The sequence below is a fragment of the Rhopilema esculentum genome, chromosome 7, assembly GCF_057945365.1.
Source record: "Rhopilema esculentum isolate cy_ngs chromosome 7, ASM5794536v1, whole genome shotgun sequence".
NCBI classification, from domain to species: domain Eukaryota; kingdom Metazoa; phylum Cnidaria; class Scyphozoa; order Rhizostomeae; family Rhizostomatidae; genus Rhopilema; species Rhopilema esculentum.
The window spans coordinates 13,501,715-13,521,486 of NC_142821.1; the positions used below are offsets into that span (position 1 = coordinate 13,501,715).

At 33.7% G+C, this 19,772-nt stretch overlaps 1 pseudogene; it reads left to right on the top strand.

Moving 5' to 3' along the window:
• The first annotated feature begins 2,666 nt into the window (after positions 1–2,666).
• Positions 2,667–3,125, top strand: LOC135683876 (uncharacterized; annotated as a pseudogene).
• Positions 3,126–19,772: the final 16,647 nt, after the last annotated feature.

A 19,772-nucleotide genomic window follows, 5' to 3' on the forward strand; every position in this document is an offset into this window, starting at 1 on the left:
TTCTTGTACCCAAAAATATCACAAATTGGAATTTTGGGTGAGATAATATGACATAGCTGTAATTTATAAGATCTGCAATTCAAAAAAAACGTATATAGTTGCAGTTGCCATTACCACACATGGAGCAAATGTTCAATTTGGATATTCACTACCCAAAAATATCAGTGTTTCTAAATTTGATACCTAGAAATATCAGAATTGTATCTACTATTTTCGCAGGACCCAAAAATATCATTTCTGACAAATATTTAACCCTAAAATATCACTTTTGGCAAACATTTGACCCAAAAATATCGGACTGACCCACCCCCCCCCCCCTATGTTTGTGTGCCAAGTGCCCCCCCTGGGAAGTGCCCCAATGTTAAATCTGCACCTGTAAGATCTAATGCCAGTAGTTCTGCATTGTTTGGTGAGGTGTTGTTGACATCAGTGCCTGCTGATGGGATATGGATAGCAGACTCAGGGGCCACACAGCACATGACAAAATCAAAGGATTATTTTGTGAATTATACAAGCTTTAATACACCAAAACCTATGACCTTGGGAAACAAAGGTGTCATGATGGCGTATGGTGAAGGTGACATTAAAGTGGAATCCTTTGTAAATGGTGAGTGTCTCAGTCATACACTAAAGAAGGTGTGGTATACCCCAGATGTAGTCAAAAATCTGTTCTCAGTTCCAGCTGCAGCTGACAAAGGCATTGAATATCATCTTGATAGATTTCAGTGTTCACTAATAAAAGAAAACACCACTCTGGTTGTTGGTGAAAGACACTTGCGTGCAGTTTTGCCAAGTAAGCCAGTGAAGGTGTTAGTTGCAGAAAAAGCAGAAAAACTTCAGGTATGGCATGAACGCTTTGGTCATCAAAACAAACAATATGTTGAAAAGTATCTAAGGAAACATAAAATCAACTACATCAAAGATGATGAATTTTGTGAAGGTTGTGTCTGGGCAAGTATCACAGAAAAAGCTTTGGTACCAGACCAATTGTGGCAAAAAAGCCAGGGGATTTAATTCATGCTGATGTGTGTGGTCCAATGGACCATGATAGTTTCAGTGGCTACAGATACTATGTTTTGTTCAAAGATGACTTTTCAAAATACAGAAGTGTTAATTTTTTGAAAAGGAAAAGTGAAGTAGTGGATAAATTCAAAATATTCCTAGCAGAAGCAAACGTTTTGCGACATACTATTAAAGAGTTATTAACAGATGGTGATGGAGAATTTGATAACAAGGAATTTAAAAAGGTGACTGAAGAAAACGGAATTCAGCATCGTTTCAGTATGCCGTATACACCTGAACAAAATGGATCAGTAGAAAGGGAAAATCGAACACTAGTTGAAGCAGCATGTTCAATGCTTCACAGTAAAGAAGATTTACCAAGAAAATTATGGGCTGAAACTGTGAATACAGCAACTTATATTATTAATCGCACAGGACCTGCCAAGTCAAGTAAAGAAACGCCTTATGAACTGTGGTCTGGAAAAAACATTTCCATTGATCACTTGAAGATATTTGGGACTGAATGTTATGCATATATTCCAAAACAAAGGAGACAAAAATTTGACCCCAAAGCTCAAAAAGGCTTTCAAGTTGGTTACTGTGGTGACAAAGATGGTTACAGAATATACATACCTGAAAGAGATACTGTTGTTACAACCTGCAATGTGATTTTTAAAGAGGAAACTACAAACTCCAGAGAAACAGGAGGAGTTTCTAACCTGAATGAAGTTGTTGAGCCAGTTAGTGAAGAAATGATTCCTGATGAGCCAGATAATGAAGAAATGGTTCCTGAAGAGCCAGTCAGAGGGCTAGTATTGCATGATCGTGCTCAAATTAAACCACCAAGTAGATATAAAGACTTTGCTATGATAGCATACAATGAACCAAGTACTTTCAATGATGCTATACATTGTGAAAATGCTAATGAGTGGATAAATGCTATGGATAGTGAAATGCAGTCACTTGCAGAAAATGAAACTTGGGAATCAGTTGAGAAACCTGATGATAGAGATATTGTGTCATGTAAATGGGTATATCGTGTTAAAACAAATGCTACTGGAGAAGTAGACAAATTTAAAGCCAGATTAGTGGCAAGAGGATATAGTCAGAAAGAAGGAGTTGACTATAATGAGACCTTTAGTCCAGTGACAAGGTTTGATACTATTCGTGCCATGATAAGTGTAGCTGCAAAAGAAAATATGACTCTTACTCATTTTGATATCAAAACAGCATTTTTGTATGAAGAGTTAGAGGAAGCTACATACATGAATCAACCTGAAGGCTATGATGATGGTTCAGGTCGTGTGTGCAAGCTAAAGAAGAGTCTCTATGGTCTCAAACAAGCCCCATGAGTATGGAATAAAACATTCACAGATTTCCTATTGGGACAAGGCTTTACACAAAGTGGAGCAGATCCTTGCTTGTTTACTTACAACAGAAATGGAGAAAAAATTATGATAGCATTGCATGTAGATGGTGGGCTGGTGGCTGCAAAACAGGGTGATAGTAAGTTAAATAACTTCCTACAGCATCTACAGGAGGAGTTTTAAATCACATATTCACCAGCCAAATATTTTCTAAGTTTAGAAATTGAACATTTGGATGATGGATCATTTGCTATCAGTCAAGGACACTACATGAACAAAATACTTGAAAAGTTCAAAATGGAAGATTGTAATTGTGTTAGTATTCCAGTTGAATCTGGCTGTGAGCAGTCCGAAGATGAGAGTGATTATCTCACAAATGAGCCCTATCGTGAAGCTGTTGGTAGCTTGAATTATCTTCCTTTGTGTACCAGACCAGATATTGCATATGCAGTGAGTTTAGTGTCACAAGTACTGGACAAGCCAACCAAAAGACACTGGAAAATGGTGAAGAGGATCTTCAGATATCTGAAAGGGACTAAAGATATGAAGTTAATATACAGCCGTAAAGTGTCCCAAAGTCTCACTGGATATAGTGATGCAGACTTTGCTGGTGATAAAGGTTCCAGAAAGTCACACACTGGTGTAGTGTGTTTACACAATGGAACAGCCATTTCTTGGATTAGTCAGAGACAAAAATGTGTTTCACTCTCAACAACTGAAGCAGAATTTGTAGCTGCAAGTGAAGGAACAAATTAATTAATCTGGTTGAATCGCCTTTATACAGAAATTGCAGATGAAAAAGATATTCCTGTATTATGTGTGGATAACATGAGTGCCATACAGTTGGTGAAAAATCCAGTTTTTTACAAAAGGTCAAAGCATATTGATATTAAGTACTACTTTGTGAAAGACATGTTTGAAAGTGAGAAACTGAGGGTAGAACATGTAGCAACAAATGAGCAACTGACTGACTCTTTAACAAAACCCCAGGTTAAACAGATGTTGAAAACTTTCTGTGAAAATTTTGTAGCGGTTCTTGCTCATTACATCAGCTACAGGAGCATATCGTGTTTCCGCCTGCCAATAGTTTGCATATCTTGGCATCTTAACCAAAGCCATTCTTATCTGGTTACCAAGGAGTTGCTCAATTTCATCTGTTGTAGTGCATATACTTTTTCCAGATTTTTGAACACTGTATAAATTGGTTTGCTCACACAGATTGTTATCTGGTTACCAAGGAGTTGCTCAATTTCATCTGTTGTAGTGCATATACTTTTTCCAGACTTTTGAACACTGTATAAATTGGTTTGCTCACACAGATTGTCTGTCATTTCATCATCCCAAAATTCTTTGAAGTACCATAATGGTGTAAGCTCATCAAAATTATCAGGGGGCAAACTAAAGACTCTCCCTGAGAAGGTAGAGTCAACGGCTGGGGGCTTACGATTACCCCCAACGAAAAACATGACTTTTCTTGGCCCTTCTTTTTGCATCGTTAGATTTCACATCACATTCATTCCCTACTCTGTCAATACAGTTATCTTCAACTGAGTCCTTAGCTTTATCTGCATTCACTTCTTGTACAGTTTTCTCCAAAATTTTGAATGGAATATGATCTTCATCTGTTGTTTCTATGCACTCAGCCTCAAAGTTTTCATAATGTTCTTTTTGTTTAACTATCATTTCAGTAATTGTTTCATCTTCTACAACTTTCTCATCTTCTTCCTCATCTTCAAGTTTTGAGGATGAGTATTGAGAAGAGCAGAGTTCAAACATAAAACACGTGCTTGGAAATGTTACCAAAACGAGGACAACTTGTTGTAAATGGGGCAGGAATATTTTGTTGCCATATGGCAACTATGGTCAATAAAGGGTTAAAAATGTCAGTATTTTCCATTAAAAAGCAAAACTTTGTCGTTCGAATTAACATAGTGCAAAAAAATTTTTTATGCGCGCGCATGCTGACGTCATTTGCATGCCCGCGAAAATTGTGTCGTTCTGTCCCGGATGCGAATGATTTAAAAATATATGAGAAAACAAACTTTGATTTTTAATCTTACCTCTGATTTATTATGGAATAGATAAATTATCTACTTAAGATACATTTATATCATTAAATTAAGGCTTTAAAACCTTATTAACTCTCTTCGTTGCCTTTGCTTTACTGCTTTACTAAATTTTAAAGCGTTACCCAATTTTCCGCCATTGAAGGAGACATTATCCAAAAAAATTAACTATTGACTACAAGTACACAAAAATTCAGGATGCGGCATGGTTGAAATTTTTCACGATCGTTAATTTAAATATCGAGCAATGTTTCCCACGTTGACCTTGCCAAATTTCGCTTTTGTTTGGTTTCCTACTCTTATAGAAAAATACCAAAGCGATTTCAAAATCGCGTTAAAAAACAGCTTTTTACATTCGTGACCAATCTATTTTAATGAAAAACCTCCATGAATATACTGCATATCCCAAAAAGTATGGCGATTCCAAATCATCAGTCAATCGCACCCATAATTTGACAATCCTAAAGTTAGGTATCTTTGCGGTGAAATTATGAACGTGACCCAATTTTCCAAATATGCCGTCCAATATAATCTTATTTTTTGGGGCATGAAGATGAATCAATAAAAGAATCAGCGTTAGGCATGTTGCCGTTTTTGAGATAAAATAAATTAAAATTTTTGAGGCAAACTGACAATATTTGAGGCAAACTCACATTGTAAAATTTTGTATATAAAATGAGCCGATCAGGCTTCAAGTTCACTCCGCCATGCTCAGGTATTTTGTGGTTGTGGTGACACAAAACCCTATAATATTGCACCTCCCAGGAGGCCTGGATCGCAATCAAACTGTCACATGGTCGTTTGGCGGGAAAAATTTTGGCCGCAGCTTGCAGGCGCAGAAGCTTTTTGCACAGCGGCTGCAAACATTTTTGTTCTATGTTGTTCGATTTCACAAAATACTGTACATATTCCAAGATTTAAAATCAACAACAAAATTTCAAAATTCGAGTTAAATTAGAACAGTATAAAAAATTTCAAAGAATCTTGAAAATTTTTTACAAACTTTTTGATGATTCCTTGTAACTAGTTGAATTTGATACTGAAAAAATAGCGCAAGGCTGCGAGATGCCATACACCAATTCAACTTAGGGCTTCGTTTTGAAAATTTATCCGAATTTCATTGTACGACTTTTTCAAGCTCAGATGTGGTTTTATCGCCATAATTTTAGGCCGGTTAAAAATCTTCATGCCTTTTTTGCTTGTATTTTAGATTTTACGTAGAAATGTAGTTTGAAAAATACTAAGGGATTTGACCGCAAAAGTCGTTACGGGTGAAAATTCTTGCTCCAAATCCGATCAAAAATTCTGTACAAGAGAATTTAACGAATTTTTCAAAATGAGGCTGCAAGTTGAATTGATGTATAGGTACCAGCAAAGATAACATTCTCAGCAAGGCTCGTTAATGTTGTCTTTTATGCACTTCTATTGTGATACAGAGGTAATCTTATGTCCCAAAGACAGCTTTCCCCTCTCCACAACCTTATGAACTCTTTCAATTCTTTGACACTTGGCAGCCTTTTATAAGTATTTCAGAAAATAGCGTGATCAAAAAAATTACCTGGCTGGTGGAGTGAAGCCCCTGAAGTGCAGTGCACGTCATCAAAGACAATAGGTTTGAAGGAGGATTAAAGAATAAAATAGCAGAAAGTTGGATGAAAGTTGAACTCGTCAAACTTCTAAAAAGAAAGTTTCACTTTGTCGAAACAGCTATTTTGACATTCAATTTTTCGTTTACACTGTCCAACCTTTGGCAATTCAACTAAACGCGTTCATTTAAGGGCATAGAATATTTCAGCCTGAAGAATAATAAATGAATATTTAGACTCAAAAACCTGAATTGATAAGAATTTTGAGAATAGATGAAACTTGGGCATTTTTATTGAAAGAAACTTTTCTAGCAAATTCAATTCGTGAGTCATGTTAGCGTTTTCCCACCTTGCTCTATCACTTAATAGATGTATATCCTAAATTAGAAAAATCACAAAAGGATTACTGTCAATAAAGATTAGCGTGCAAATACCGTCACTTTCAGAAAGCAATTATCACCACTATAACGTTTTGTCGTGAAATCATGAAGAACAAAGTTGCAAAATGCATGGCCTAGTCACTCAAGTCCGCTGATTAACCCTTCACGCCATGTAGCGCCTCTCGTAGAATTTCAACATGTAACTTTTTATTGTTAAGAAAAAGCTTTCTTATGAAAAAAGGCGGATACATCGATTTCTGAATGTAGAAAAGATGTTGCTTTTTTGAAAGCTGCCAAGAGCAAATTCCCAGGGGGACTTCAACCCCTAAATAACATTGTTCCGTGAATAAAAACACATGAGAGATGTTCTGAAATTAAAGGCAATGAGGAAACAGAACTATCGATTTTTAAACTGAGTTTTATGAAGAACCAGTGGATATCGTATAAGAGTGAATGGTATACGCAATTTGTTTAACGTTTACGAGTAATATTGGACTTTTCAACATTCTTTGCCTAATCTCAAACTAGTTCTTAAATACACTCTTTTTTCAAGAACAAAATGGCAGTAAATTGAATTTCAAACTGGATTCTTCTTGATTTGCATTGTTTTTAAATTATTAGGATGCAAGCAGTGCAATTGCTAGCTAGTGTGCTCTAGGGGGTGTTCAGGCCTCATTTGTCAACAAAGTGAGTGAGACATCCTTGAAAATTTTGAAGCTCGTGTTCTTATAAAATTGTTCTGATAAAAGAAAGAGTGTAATTGAACATTGTTTTCAACTCAAAGGTGCCACTTACATACCTTATATGTACACAGTAATTGTCAAAATATTAAATCGATATGCGCGTTGTAAAGGTGTTACCTGATAGGTCTCAAACCATGGCCTCTCTTGCTTTCCCCACCATTGGTTAGCTGTAAGTCAGCAAATAAATCGATTAAATTCTCATCCATTGCACCTCGAAAGTATGCTCGCCTCCCCTTCTCTAACACATCGATTGCCACCAATTTAATTATATTTACAGCGTCGAACTGTTCACTTTTAAGAGCATCTTGTAAGCACGACAGAAGATTCTTGCACTCATCCATCTCGTCCCGCGAATGAGGTACGCCCGTGACGGAAGACAAGCGAATGAATCCTAGCATTTAGTATCCTAATCGTTTATTGGCCATTTCGACCTGACCGGTGCTCTGATGATGTCAAGCACCGGTGGAAATGCAAGTGATTGGCTAATATTCGATCTGAGCACCGGTGAGAAAATAGATGATTGGCTAGCTCCATTCTTGAGGACTCTATTCTACTGACCCACCGGTGCTCGGAATATAATCGGATAATAGAATTTCATTGGAGGGTGAAATTCGCAATTCGTATTGTTACTGGTCAGCATTCGAGTTCTGTCAGAATCTTGTTCCGGTAAACACTATACTTTGATAACAAACTATAGCGCAGCAAAACAAAGCAGTTCAGATAGAAATTTGGTAATTTCGTGTAAAAGAGGGAAGAAATATCGAATTTATTATTGGTAGAAGGTGTTTGTTTTATTTTGTGACATCTATTTAGCTTGATTTTAAGCAGAAATTAACTTTGGTCAGTGAAAATCTGACCGGTGCTCAAGCACCCTTTGCACCCCCCTGGATCTGCCACTGTATCGGATTACGGTATTTTGAAGAAAACAAAGCAAACGATCAACTTATAAAATGAAGAGACACCTATAAACATGTTACAAAAACGATAACTCGATAAAAACACAGAAACTTTTAAACCATAGATTATCCTTACCATTCTTACTAAGGTATTAAGTCGCTTCTTATCAATAAAGCCTTTCGATTTCGAAATGAATTATTTAGAAATTATCCTTCTCAAGAAAGCTTTTCTTTAAAAAAAGGCAGGAACATTGGCATGTTTCTCTTTGGTACGAAATAACTTTGGTCTGCCTTGACTTACGAAGATCAACTAGAAAAAGATCAGTAGAGTCATCTAAAACGTGTTGAAAAGATAAAATACCATAACTTATAAACCATAAATTATCTCTCCCGTTCTTAAAATAGTATAAAGTCGCTTCATATGCTAAAGAACAATGATGGAGCTAATTACTACTGAATCTATTATCATGGTCTTCAAATCCCTTTATGGGTTGTCTCTACTATTCATGGCATCTGTAATTTTTCACAGAATAATACAAGTTAACTTCTACGAATCTTAGAAATACATGAACTGGCCTAAGGCTACCAAAGAAAAACTCCGAAAATGGAAAGAAATTGTTCTCATTTAGAGGTGCTAGCTCTTGGCGTGTAAACAGACATCTTCCCTGAGCACCTTAGTTAATTGGAAATTGGTGTTAATCATTTGGTCTTTTTACGTAGATTTCTTTTTTAAAATAACTAAATTCAGATTAAAGTAGTTATTTATTATAGTTTGTAGATATTGAATCGTAATTAGGTTAATGTATTCCTTACCCTATAGCCTTTCCTGTAAGTTTCTTATATGGAAGGCCCCCTGAAAAACAACATTGCTGAAGGGCTACCCTCCAAAATAAAATGAAATGAAATGAAACGAAACGAAACGAAACGAAACGAAACGAAACGAAACGAAACGAAATGAAAGGAAGTGAAGTGAAGTGAAATGAATTGAAATAAATGAAATGAAATGAAATGAAATGAAATGAAAAGGAATGAAATGAGGTGAAGTGAAGTGAAATGAAATGAAGTGAAGTGAAATGAAATGAAATGAAATGAACTGAATTGAATTGAATTGAATTGAATTGAAATGAAATGAAATGAAATGAAATGAAATGAACTGAATTGAATTGAAATGAAATGAACTGAAGTAAAATGAAATGAAGTGAAGTGAAGTGAAGTGAAATGAAATGAAATGAAGTGAAGTGAAATGAAGTGAAATGAAGTGAAATGAAGTGAAATGAAATGAAATGAAATGAAATGAAATGAAATGAAATGAAATGAAATGAAATGAAATGAAATGAAATGAAATGAAATGAAATGAAATGAAATGAAATGAAATGAAATGAAATGAAATGAAATGAAATAATGAAATGAAGTGAAGTGAAGTGAAATGAAATGAAATGAAGTGAAGTGAAGTGAAGTGAAGTGAAATGAAATGAAGTGAAATGAAATGAAATGAAATGAAGTGAAGTGAAGTGAAGTGAAATGAAATGAAATGAAATGAAACGAAATGAAATGAAATGAAATGAAATGAAGTGAAATGAAGTGAAGTGAAGTGAAGTGAAATGAAATGAAGTGAAGTGAAATGAAGTGAAATGAAATGAAGTGAAGTGAAGTGAAGTGAAGTGAAATGAAATGAAATGAAATGAAATGAAGTGAAGTGAAGTGAAGTGAAATGAAATGAAGTGAAATGAAATGAAATGAAATGAAATGAAGTAAAGTGAAGTGAAGTGAAATGAAATGAAACGAAACGAAATGAAATGAAATGAAATGAAGTGAAATGAAGTGAAGTGAAGTGAAGTGAAATGAAATGAAGTGAAGTGAAATGAAGTGAAGTGAAATGAAATGAAATGAAGTGAAATGAAATGAAATGAAGTGAAGTGAAGTGAAGTGAAGTGAAATGAAGTGAAGTGAAATAATATGAAATAAACGAAATGAAATGAAATGAAATGAAATGAAATGAAATGAAATGATATGAAATGAAATGAAATGAAATGAAATGAAATGAAATGAAATGAAATGAAATGAAATGAAATGAAATGATATGAAATGAAATGAAATGAAATGAAGTGAAATGAAATAAAATAAAATGAAATGAAATGAAATAATATGAAACAAATGAAATGAAGTGAAATGAAATGAAGTGAAATGAAATGAAATGAAGTGAAGTGAAATGAAGTGAAATGAAATGAAATGAAATGAAGTGAAGTGAAGTGAAGTGAAATGAAATGAAGTGAAATGAAATGAAATGAAATGAAATGAAATGAAGTGAAGTGAAGTGAAATGAAATGAAATGAAACGAAATGAAATGAAATGAAATGAAATGAAGTGAAGTGAAGTGAAGTGAAATGAAATGAAGTGAAGTGAAGTGAAATGAAGTGAAGTGAAATGAAATGAAATGAAATGAAGTGAAATGAAATGAAATGAAATGAAATGAAATGAAGTGAAGTGAAGTGAAGTGAAATGAAGTGAAGTTAAATAATATGAAATAAACGAAATGAAATGAAATGAAATGAAATGAAATGAAATGAAATGAAATGAAATGAAATGAAATGAAATGAAATGAAATGAAATGAAATGAAATGAAGTGAAGTGAAGTGAAGTGAAATGAAATGAAGTGAAGTGAAGTGAAATGAAGTGAAGTGAAATGAAATGAAATGAAATGAAGTGAAATGAAATGAAATGAAATGAAATGAAATGAAGTGAAGTGAAGTGAAGTGAAATGAAGTGAAGTTAAATAATATGAAATAAACGAAATGAAATGAAATGAAATGAAATGAAATGAAATGAAATGAAATGAAATGAAATGAAATGAAATGAAATGAAGTGAAGTGAAGTGAAGTGAAATGAAGTGAAGTGAAATAATATGAAATAAACGAAATGAAATGAAATGAAATGAAATGAAATGAAATGAAATGAAATGAAATGATATGAAATGAAATGAAATGAAATGAAATGAAATGAAATGATATGAAATGAAATGAAATGAAATGAAATGAAGTGAAATGAAATAAAATAAAATGAAATGAAATGAAATAATATGAAACAAATGAAATGAAGTGAAATGAAATGAAGTGAAATGAAATGAAATGAAGTGAAGTGAAATGAAGTGAAATGAAATGAAATGAAATGAAGTGAAGTGAAGTGAAGTGAAATGAAATGAAGTGAAATGAAATGAAATGAAATGAAATGAAATGAAATGAAATGAAGTGAAGTGAAGTGAAATGAAATGAAATGAAACGAAATGAAATGAAATGAAATGAAGTGAAGTGAAGTGAAGTGAAATGAAATGAAGTGAAGTGAAGTGAAATGAAGTGAAGTGAAATGAAATGAAATGAAATGAAGTGAAATGAAATGAAATGAAATGAAATGAAATGAAATGAAATGAAGTGAAGTGAAGTGAAGTGAAATGAAGTGAAGTTAAATAATATGAAATAAACGAAATGAAATGAAATGAAATGAAATGAAATGAAATGAAATGAAATGAAATGAAATGAAATGATATGAAATGAAATGAAATGAAATGAAATGAAATGAAATGATATGAAATGAAATGAAATGAAATGAAGTGAAATGAAATAAAATAAAATGAAATGAAATGAAATAATATGAAACAAATGAAATGAAGTGAAATGAAGTGAAATGAAATGAAGTGAAATGAAATGAAATGAAATGAAGTGAAGTGAAGTGAAGTGAAGTGAAATGAAATGAAATGAAATGAAATGAAATGAAGTGAAGTGAAGTGAAGTGAAGTGAAGTGAAGTGAAATGAAATGAAATGAAGTGAAGTGAAATGAAATGAAGTGAAGAGAAGTGAAGTGAAGTGAAATGAAATGAAGTGAAGTGAAATGAAATGAAATGAAGTGAAATGAAATGAAGTGAAATGAAGTGAAGTGAAGTGAAATGAAGTGAAGTGAAGTGAAGTGAAATGAAATGAAATAAATGAAATGAAATAATATGAAATAAATGAAATGAAATGAAATGGGATGAAATGATATGAAATGAAATGATATGAAATGAAATGAAATGAAATGAAGTGAAATGAAATAAAATAAAATGAAATGAAATGAAATGAAATAATATGAAATAAATGAAATGAAGTTAAATGAAGTGAAATGAAGTGAAATGAAGTGAAATGAAGTGAAATGAAGTGAAATGAAATGAAATGAAATGAGATGAAATGAAATGAAATGAACTGAATTGAATTGAAATGAAATGAACTGAAGTAAAATGAAATGAAGTGAAGTGAAGTGAAGTGAAATGAAATGAAATGAAGTGAAGTGAAATGAAGTGAAATGAAGTGAAATGAAGTGAAATGAAATGAAATGAAATGAAATGAAATGAAATGAAATGAAATGAAATGAAATGAAATGAAATGAAATGAAATGAAATGAAATGAAATGAAATGAAATGAAATGAAATGAAATGAAATGAAATGAAATGAAATGAAATAATGAAATGAAGTGAAGTGAAGTGAAATGAAATGAAATGAAATGAAGTGAAGTGAAGTGAAGTGAAATGAAATGAAGTGAAATGAAATGAAATGAAGTGAAGTGAAGTGAAGTGAAATGAAATGAAATGAAACGAAATGAAATGAAATGAAATGAAATGAAGTGAAATGAAGTGAAGTGAAGTGAAGTGAAATGAAATGAAGTGAAGTGAAGTGAAGTGAAATGAAATGAAATGAAATGAAATGAAGTGAAGTGAAGTGAAGTGAAATGAAATGAAGTGAAATGAAATGAAATGAAATGAAATGAAGTAAAGTGAAGTGAAGTGAAATGAAATGAAATGAAACGAAATGAAATGAAATGAAATGAAGTGAAATGAAGTGAAGTGAAGTGAAGTGAAATGAAATGAAGTGAAGTGAAGTGAAATGAAGTGAAGTGAAATGAAATGAAATGAAATGAAGTGAAATGAAATGAAGTGAAGTGAAGTGAAGTGAAATGAAGTGAAGTGAAATAATATGAAATAAACGAAATGAAATGAAATGAAATGAAATGAAATGAAATGAAATGAAATGATATGAAATGAAATGAAATGAAATGAAATGAAATGAAATGAAATGAAATGAAATGATATGAAATGAAATGAAATGAAATGAAGTGAAATGAAATAAAATAAAATGAAATGAAATGAAATAATATGAAACAAATGAAATGAAGTGAAATGAAATGAAGTGAAATGAAATGAAATGAAGTGAAGTGAAGTGAAATGAAGTGAAATGAAATGAAATGAAATGAAGTGAAGTGAAGTGAAGTGAAATGAAATGAAGTGAAATGAAATGAAATGAAATGAAATGAAATGAAATGAAATGAAGTGAAGTGAAGTGAAATGAAATGAAATGAAACGAAACGAAATGAAATGAAATGAAATGAAATGAAGTGAAGTGAAGTGAAGTGAAATGAAATGAAGTGAAGTGAAGTGAAATGAAGTGAAGTGAAATGAAATGAAATGAAATGAAGTGAAATGAAATGAAATGAAATGAAATGAAGTGAAGTGAAGTGAAGTGAAATGAAGTGAAGTTAAATAATATGAAATAAACGAAATGAAATGAAATGAAATGAAATGAAATGAAATGAAATGAAATGAAATGAAATGAAATGAAATGAAATGAAATGAAATGAAATGAAATGAAATGAAATGAAGTGAAGTGAAGTGAAGTGAAATGAAATGAAGTGAAGTGAAGTGAAATGAAGTGAAGTGAAATGAAATGAAATGAAATGAAGTGAAATGAAATGAAATGAAATGAAATGAAATGAAGTGAAGTGAAGTGAAGTGAAATGAAGTGAAGTTAAATAATATGAAATAAACGAAATGAAATGAAATGAAATGAAATGAAATGAAATGAAATGAAATGAAATGAAATGAAATGAAGTGAAGTGAAGTGAAGTGAAATGAAGTGAAGTGAAATAATATGAAATAAACGAAATGAAATGAAATGAAATGAAATGAAATGAAATGAAATGAAATGATATGAAATGAAATGAAATGAAATGAAATGAAATGAAATGAAATGAAATGAAATGAAATGATATGAAATGAAATGAAATGAAATGAAATGAAGTGAAATGAAATAAAATAAAATGAAATGAAATGAAATAATATGAAACAAATGAAATGAAGTGAAATGAAATGAAGTGAAATGAAATGAAATGAAGTGAAGTGAAATGAAGTGAAATGAAATGAAATGAAATGAAGTGAAGTGAAGTGAAGTGAAATGAAATGAAGTGAAATGAAATGAAATGAAATGAAATGAAATGAAATGAAATGAAGTGAAGTGAAGTGAAATGAAATGAAATGAAACGAAATGAAATGAAATGAAATGAAGTGAAGTGAAGTGAAGTGAAATGAAATGAAGTGAAGTGAAGTGAAATGAAGTGAAGTGAAATGAAATGAAATGAAATGAAGTGAAATGAAATGAAATGAAATGAAATGAAATGAAGTGAAGTGAAGTGAAGTGAAATGAAGTGAAGTTAAATAATATGAAATAAACGAAATGAAATGAAATGAAATGAAATGAAATGAAATGAAATGAAATGAAATGAAATGATATGAAATGAAATGAAATGAAATGAAATGAAATGAAATGATATGAAATGAAATGAAATGAAATGAAGTGAAATGAAATAAAATAAAATGAAATGAAATGAAATAATATGAAACAAATGAAATGAAGTGAAATGAAGTGAAATGAAATGAAGTGAAATGAAATGAAATGAAATGAAGTGAAGTGAAGTGAAGTGAAGTGAAGTGAAATGAAATGAAATGAAATGAAATGAAATGAAGTGAAGTGAAGTGAAGTGAAGTGAAGTGAAGTGAAATGAAATGAAATGAAGTGAAGTGAAATGAAATGAAGTGAAGAGAAGTGAAGTGAAGTGAAATGAAATGAAGTGAAGTGAAATGAAATGAAATGAAGTGAAATGAAATGAAGTGAAATGAAGTGAAGTGAAGTGAAATGAAGTGAAGTGAAGTGAAGTGAAATGAAATGAAATAAATGAAATGAAATAATATGAAATAAATGAAATGAAATGAAATGGGATGAAATGATATGAAATGAAATGATATGAAATGAAATGAAATGAAATGAAGTGAAATGAAATAAAATAAAATGAAATGAAATGAAATGAAATAATATGAAATAAATGAAATGAAGTTAAATGAAGTGAAATGAAGTGAAATGAAGTGAAATGAAGTGAAATGAAGTGAAATGAAATGAAATGAAATGAGATGAAATGAAATGAAATGAAATGAAATGAAATGAAATAATATGAAATAAATGAAATGAAGTGAAATGAAGTGAAATGAAGTGAAATGAAGTGAAATGAAGTGAAATGAAGTGAAATGAAGTGAAATGAAGTGAAATGAAATGAAATGAAATGAAATGAAATGAAATGAAGTGAAATGAAGTGAAATGAAATGAAATGAAATGAAATGATATCTATCTGTTAATTTCTGTTATTTTATCAACGTGATGTGGTTTCTGCAATAGCCAAACCAAAGTATCGTATGATGTTGCCTTAAAGGAGAACTGACACGCAAAAATAATTTTGGCTAAAACGGTAGTTTGTGACAAGCAAATTCCGGGATCGAAAAAATTTTTCAAATCACAGTTACCGTTTTTGAAATACAGGCGTTTTAAGTTGAGAAACGACAATTATTCCGACAATTTGAGACTCAAGGCGAAAATCGTCACGAGTGAGCGATCATCTTTGACGTCACAAGTGACATGTTCTCAGCACGTATTGTGTTTCTCTATACAAAACTTTAAGAAAATGCTGCGGACAAATGTTTATTTTGTGCATGTGAAATGAGCTAATTTAGCATTTTTGACACATAATTGACTTTTTCAATGGTTTGGGACTCTGAATCCGAGCTTTATTACACTGATTTCGAAACAAATTGAGAGTTTCAGCCGTCTAAGTTTTTGCTACCAACCTGCGCTGCCGCTTGGGCAGAGAGTCGTCCCATGGCTCAACAGTGACGATGTTATGAACAAAGTACAAACTGATATGGAATTTCTATTGAAAACAATGCTATTGCTACAATTTAAATGAGATCAGGTATCCTTAAACTAGAATTTCATTTCAGATTGAGGCATCGGTTTGTCCAGACTGCTTTGTCTGTATGGCCTAATTCGCTGAAATGCCTATGATGCCCTAAAGGGAACTGCAAGTTATTCATTGTTAATGTAACATTCTATGATTGTTTTTCAATGTTTCAAACGCGTTAACTGTATAGTGATATTAAATAGTAAAGGCGGGTTAAAAGTCGACTTGTGCGGATTATATGCCATTTTCACCGGGCGTGAAGGGTTTCGGGAACCGATAAGTTACCTGGCAGTCGAAAAATCTGGATTTACGAAATAGGCTCTTAGCTCTTAATCAAAGAACTTGATTTCTTAGTCGAAGAAAATGCTGTTGAGCTGTCATAGGAATATCAACTGGCGAATTATCCTCTTTTGCAAACAATTTTGACTTGGGTGGGGGATGGTCTTTTTGCAAGACTAGGTTATTCCCTAGTATCTCAACCTCTGTTAAAATACAATAATCAAGTTCAGTGAAATTATTTTTTAGTCACACTCGCAGCTCCCATCAACCAAGGTTTTTTCTTGCCGAAGTGGTGAAATCCCAACAACATACCACAAAAGAAATCACTGCCGAAACGCAACGACAGTTACAAAGCCTCTCGCAAGCTGTTGCTGACCTGTCTCTCTCCGTTCGTTCACAAAATTCAAGCAGCTCGACACTACGTCTCCCACAATTAATTCTACCGGAGTTTACAGGCAGGGAACCTCTAGATCGTTTCATAGAGCAGCTCACATACATTCTTTCCTCCTCTGGTGTCTCTCCAAAATTTTGGTTGACTTATTTAAAGCAACAATGTCAAAAAGACGCCAGAGCCTTCGACATCGTCTGCAAATTCGAGTCCGAAAAAGCTATTCAATTTTCTTCTACACGGACTTCAGACGAATTCATGACTCTTTACGATCAATGTTTGGCCACTCTTAAGCCCAATCTCCAGTGAGAAAGAAAACTGCGAAATGCGAAAAAGTTCTCGCGAAATACGTCCTAGGCATGCGCAGTAATCTTTTGCTGGGATTTCTCGCGAAGAATTTCTCTGCGAAAAAAAGTTAAAATGAGTTTAACTTTTTTCGCTTTTCGCTTGCGAAATCCTTCAACAGCCAATCATATTCCGTATCCCTTTGTCACGCTTCCAAACTTTACATTCCAATGTCGTGAGGTCAACAAAAGCATTCAAAGGAATTTGTCGTGTGAAGTATTTCGCAGCGAAATTTCGCAAGACTTTTTCTCACTGGAGATTGGGCTTAACAGCCCACCGTGGTGTACCCAAAGAAAAACGTATCCGAGAACTTCTTGCCACGTACTACGCCATGCACCAGCATCCTGGCGAGTCTGTTTCCGGTTTCGCACACCGTTTTCTGGAAACCCAGCACTCCCTCGAAAGGCTCATTCCTGGTATCCATCATTCTTCCAACCCACACACTGGTGACATGGAACTCATTCATGCCTTCATTATGAAACTTTCTCCTATTTTATCCAAGGAACTTCTCAGTCGTGATTCTCCTTTTTCCAATCTGACTGCTGCCATCGAAGCTGCAAAACGATATGAGTCAGTTCAGCACGTACTTTCGCCTCGAGACACGCCCACTCCATGGAAGCCGGAATCTCTCCTTACCACTACTACGCAATCAGCTTCTCCAGTCCAGCAAAACGTAAATTCTGGACATTCAGGTACAAAAATTTGCTGGTACTTTAATAAATTTCATAAAGCTCATTGTGAATTACCTAATAACCGATGTAAGTTTGGCTTTATTCATAAATGCGTGCAATGTTCTAAGTCTAATTGTAAGAAATTTTTACATAATTTTCACGATTCCACACGTAACAAGCCTTCTCGTGGCCAGAATCACGCACAGCCACGAGGCACCTTTAAACGTAATTCACATGATACTCGTACTTCTCCTCCTGAGTCTCGATATTCTGTATCACCTCGAATTCATAGCAATTATGCACATATTAACACAGATCATGATGCCTTTATCGTTGATACAGTAAAGAAAGTATTTAATGATTCTATTGTATCTTTAAAACAGGATCTCTCTGCTAGTATTGCACAGGAGGTAGAAAAACGTCTCCCCTTTTCAAAGTCCACCCACCTCCCCGAGGCTACGCCGCAAGATCCACTTTATGGTATGCCTGCCGTAACCGCCCTTACAAGTAATCTTACATTTTCGGCCCTTCGTCTTGCGGATAAAAACATCTTGTGGACTAAGGTTACTTCTGCAGGGGTTTCCCTCCCGTTGCCTTTAGATAGTCGCTGCTCGGTGTCCCTAGTAAGTCAAAAACATGCTGCGCACGTAGCCCGTCAGCATCCCAATCTCAAATTCACTAAGCTTGAGCAGCACGTCCCCGTTTCGGTAGCTGGGCCTACCTCCAATCTACTGTAGGTATCATGGAAGTCCCTGTTGTATGGGAAAATGGTCGCTCAGTTATATTTACAATGCTTGTCGTCCCTAATTTGCCATGGCCTATTTTGTTCGGGCAGAATCATTTACGCAAGACAGATGCTCGAATTTACAGCAAAGATCTCAAGGTGTACTTTGCTGATTCTGCCATGAATTTCGAAATTTCATGCTACGATTCCAATCCGTTATTGGTATTTCCTAGTATGCAATGTCAAGGTAGTATACCCCCTGCTTCCAGCGCAAATATCACATGCTTAGCAACATCACTACCTAAATCTTCCGGGGGTACCCAACAGGTTTTGCTCCGTAAGGGGTTACATTTTTTGACAGTCAGCTTAATCTTAGCTATTTCATTTATGTGTTCTCTCTTTTCCTCAGGATCCCAATGCCTAGCAAGTCAGCAATTTTCCCCAGGCTTGCAAACCCTAAGAGTTCCAATAAGCCGTCCCATCCCTCTGAGTTTGGTCACAGATAGTGCCCCCCACACTCCGCATAAATCGGCCAATGATGTCATATCTGCGCCTATGCACGTTTCTACTGCTAACGTTTATGTTCACAGCGACGCTGACTCGATTAATCAACTAGGTACACATGACGATACATTGTCATTTACCCATGCCATCAGTCATGCCATTCAAATCATTGTTGACAATTTGTATTCATTTGTATGCAACACTGCCATGCGTCAAGCACACACTAATTTCTCTCACAATAAACCCCATTCTTCTGTGACCATGCACAAAGACTCTACTGCCCTACAGAAAAATTCTCCAGACGTTTCTAAACTGGATTCTCTTTTGACGTCATACATAAAAGACCCGATTCTAGAATACCCCGAGTTGCTTATGCGCACGTCCAGCTTATGTAAAGATTCGAAGATTTTGTGCCCATACCTCCACAAACCAGGTCGCATATATTTACGCACTTATATACTATATTTAAATCCGGAAATTGTTTGTAATCGTTAAAAAAATGTAATCTTTCGCTTTCATTTTTTTCGATAAGGAGGAGTAGACTGTAGTAGGAATATTCTCCTTTTCAGTATTAACCTCGTTATCATGTTACTTATGACGCACTTTACTTAAGGATATATATTTCTGCACGTAGATAGTTATAGGACTTTTGATTTCGACGATGAAGCAGAAAACATAAACGAAGTTCGTTTCTCTTCGTCTCACTTCTTCGATAAAGATCCCGCTACACCCCATGTT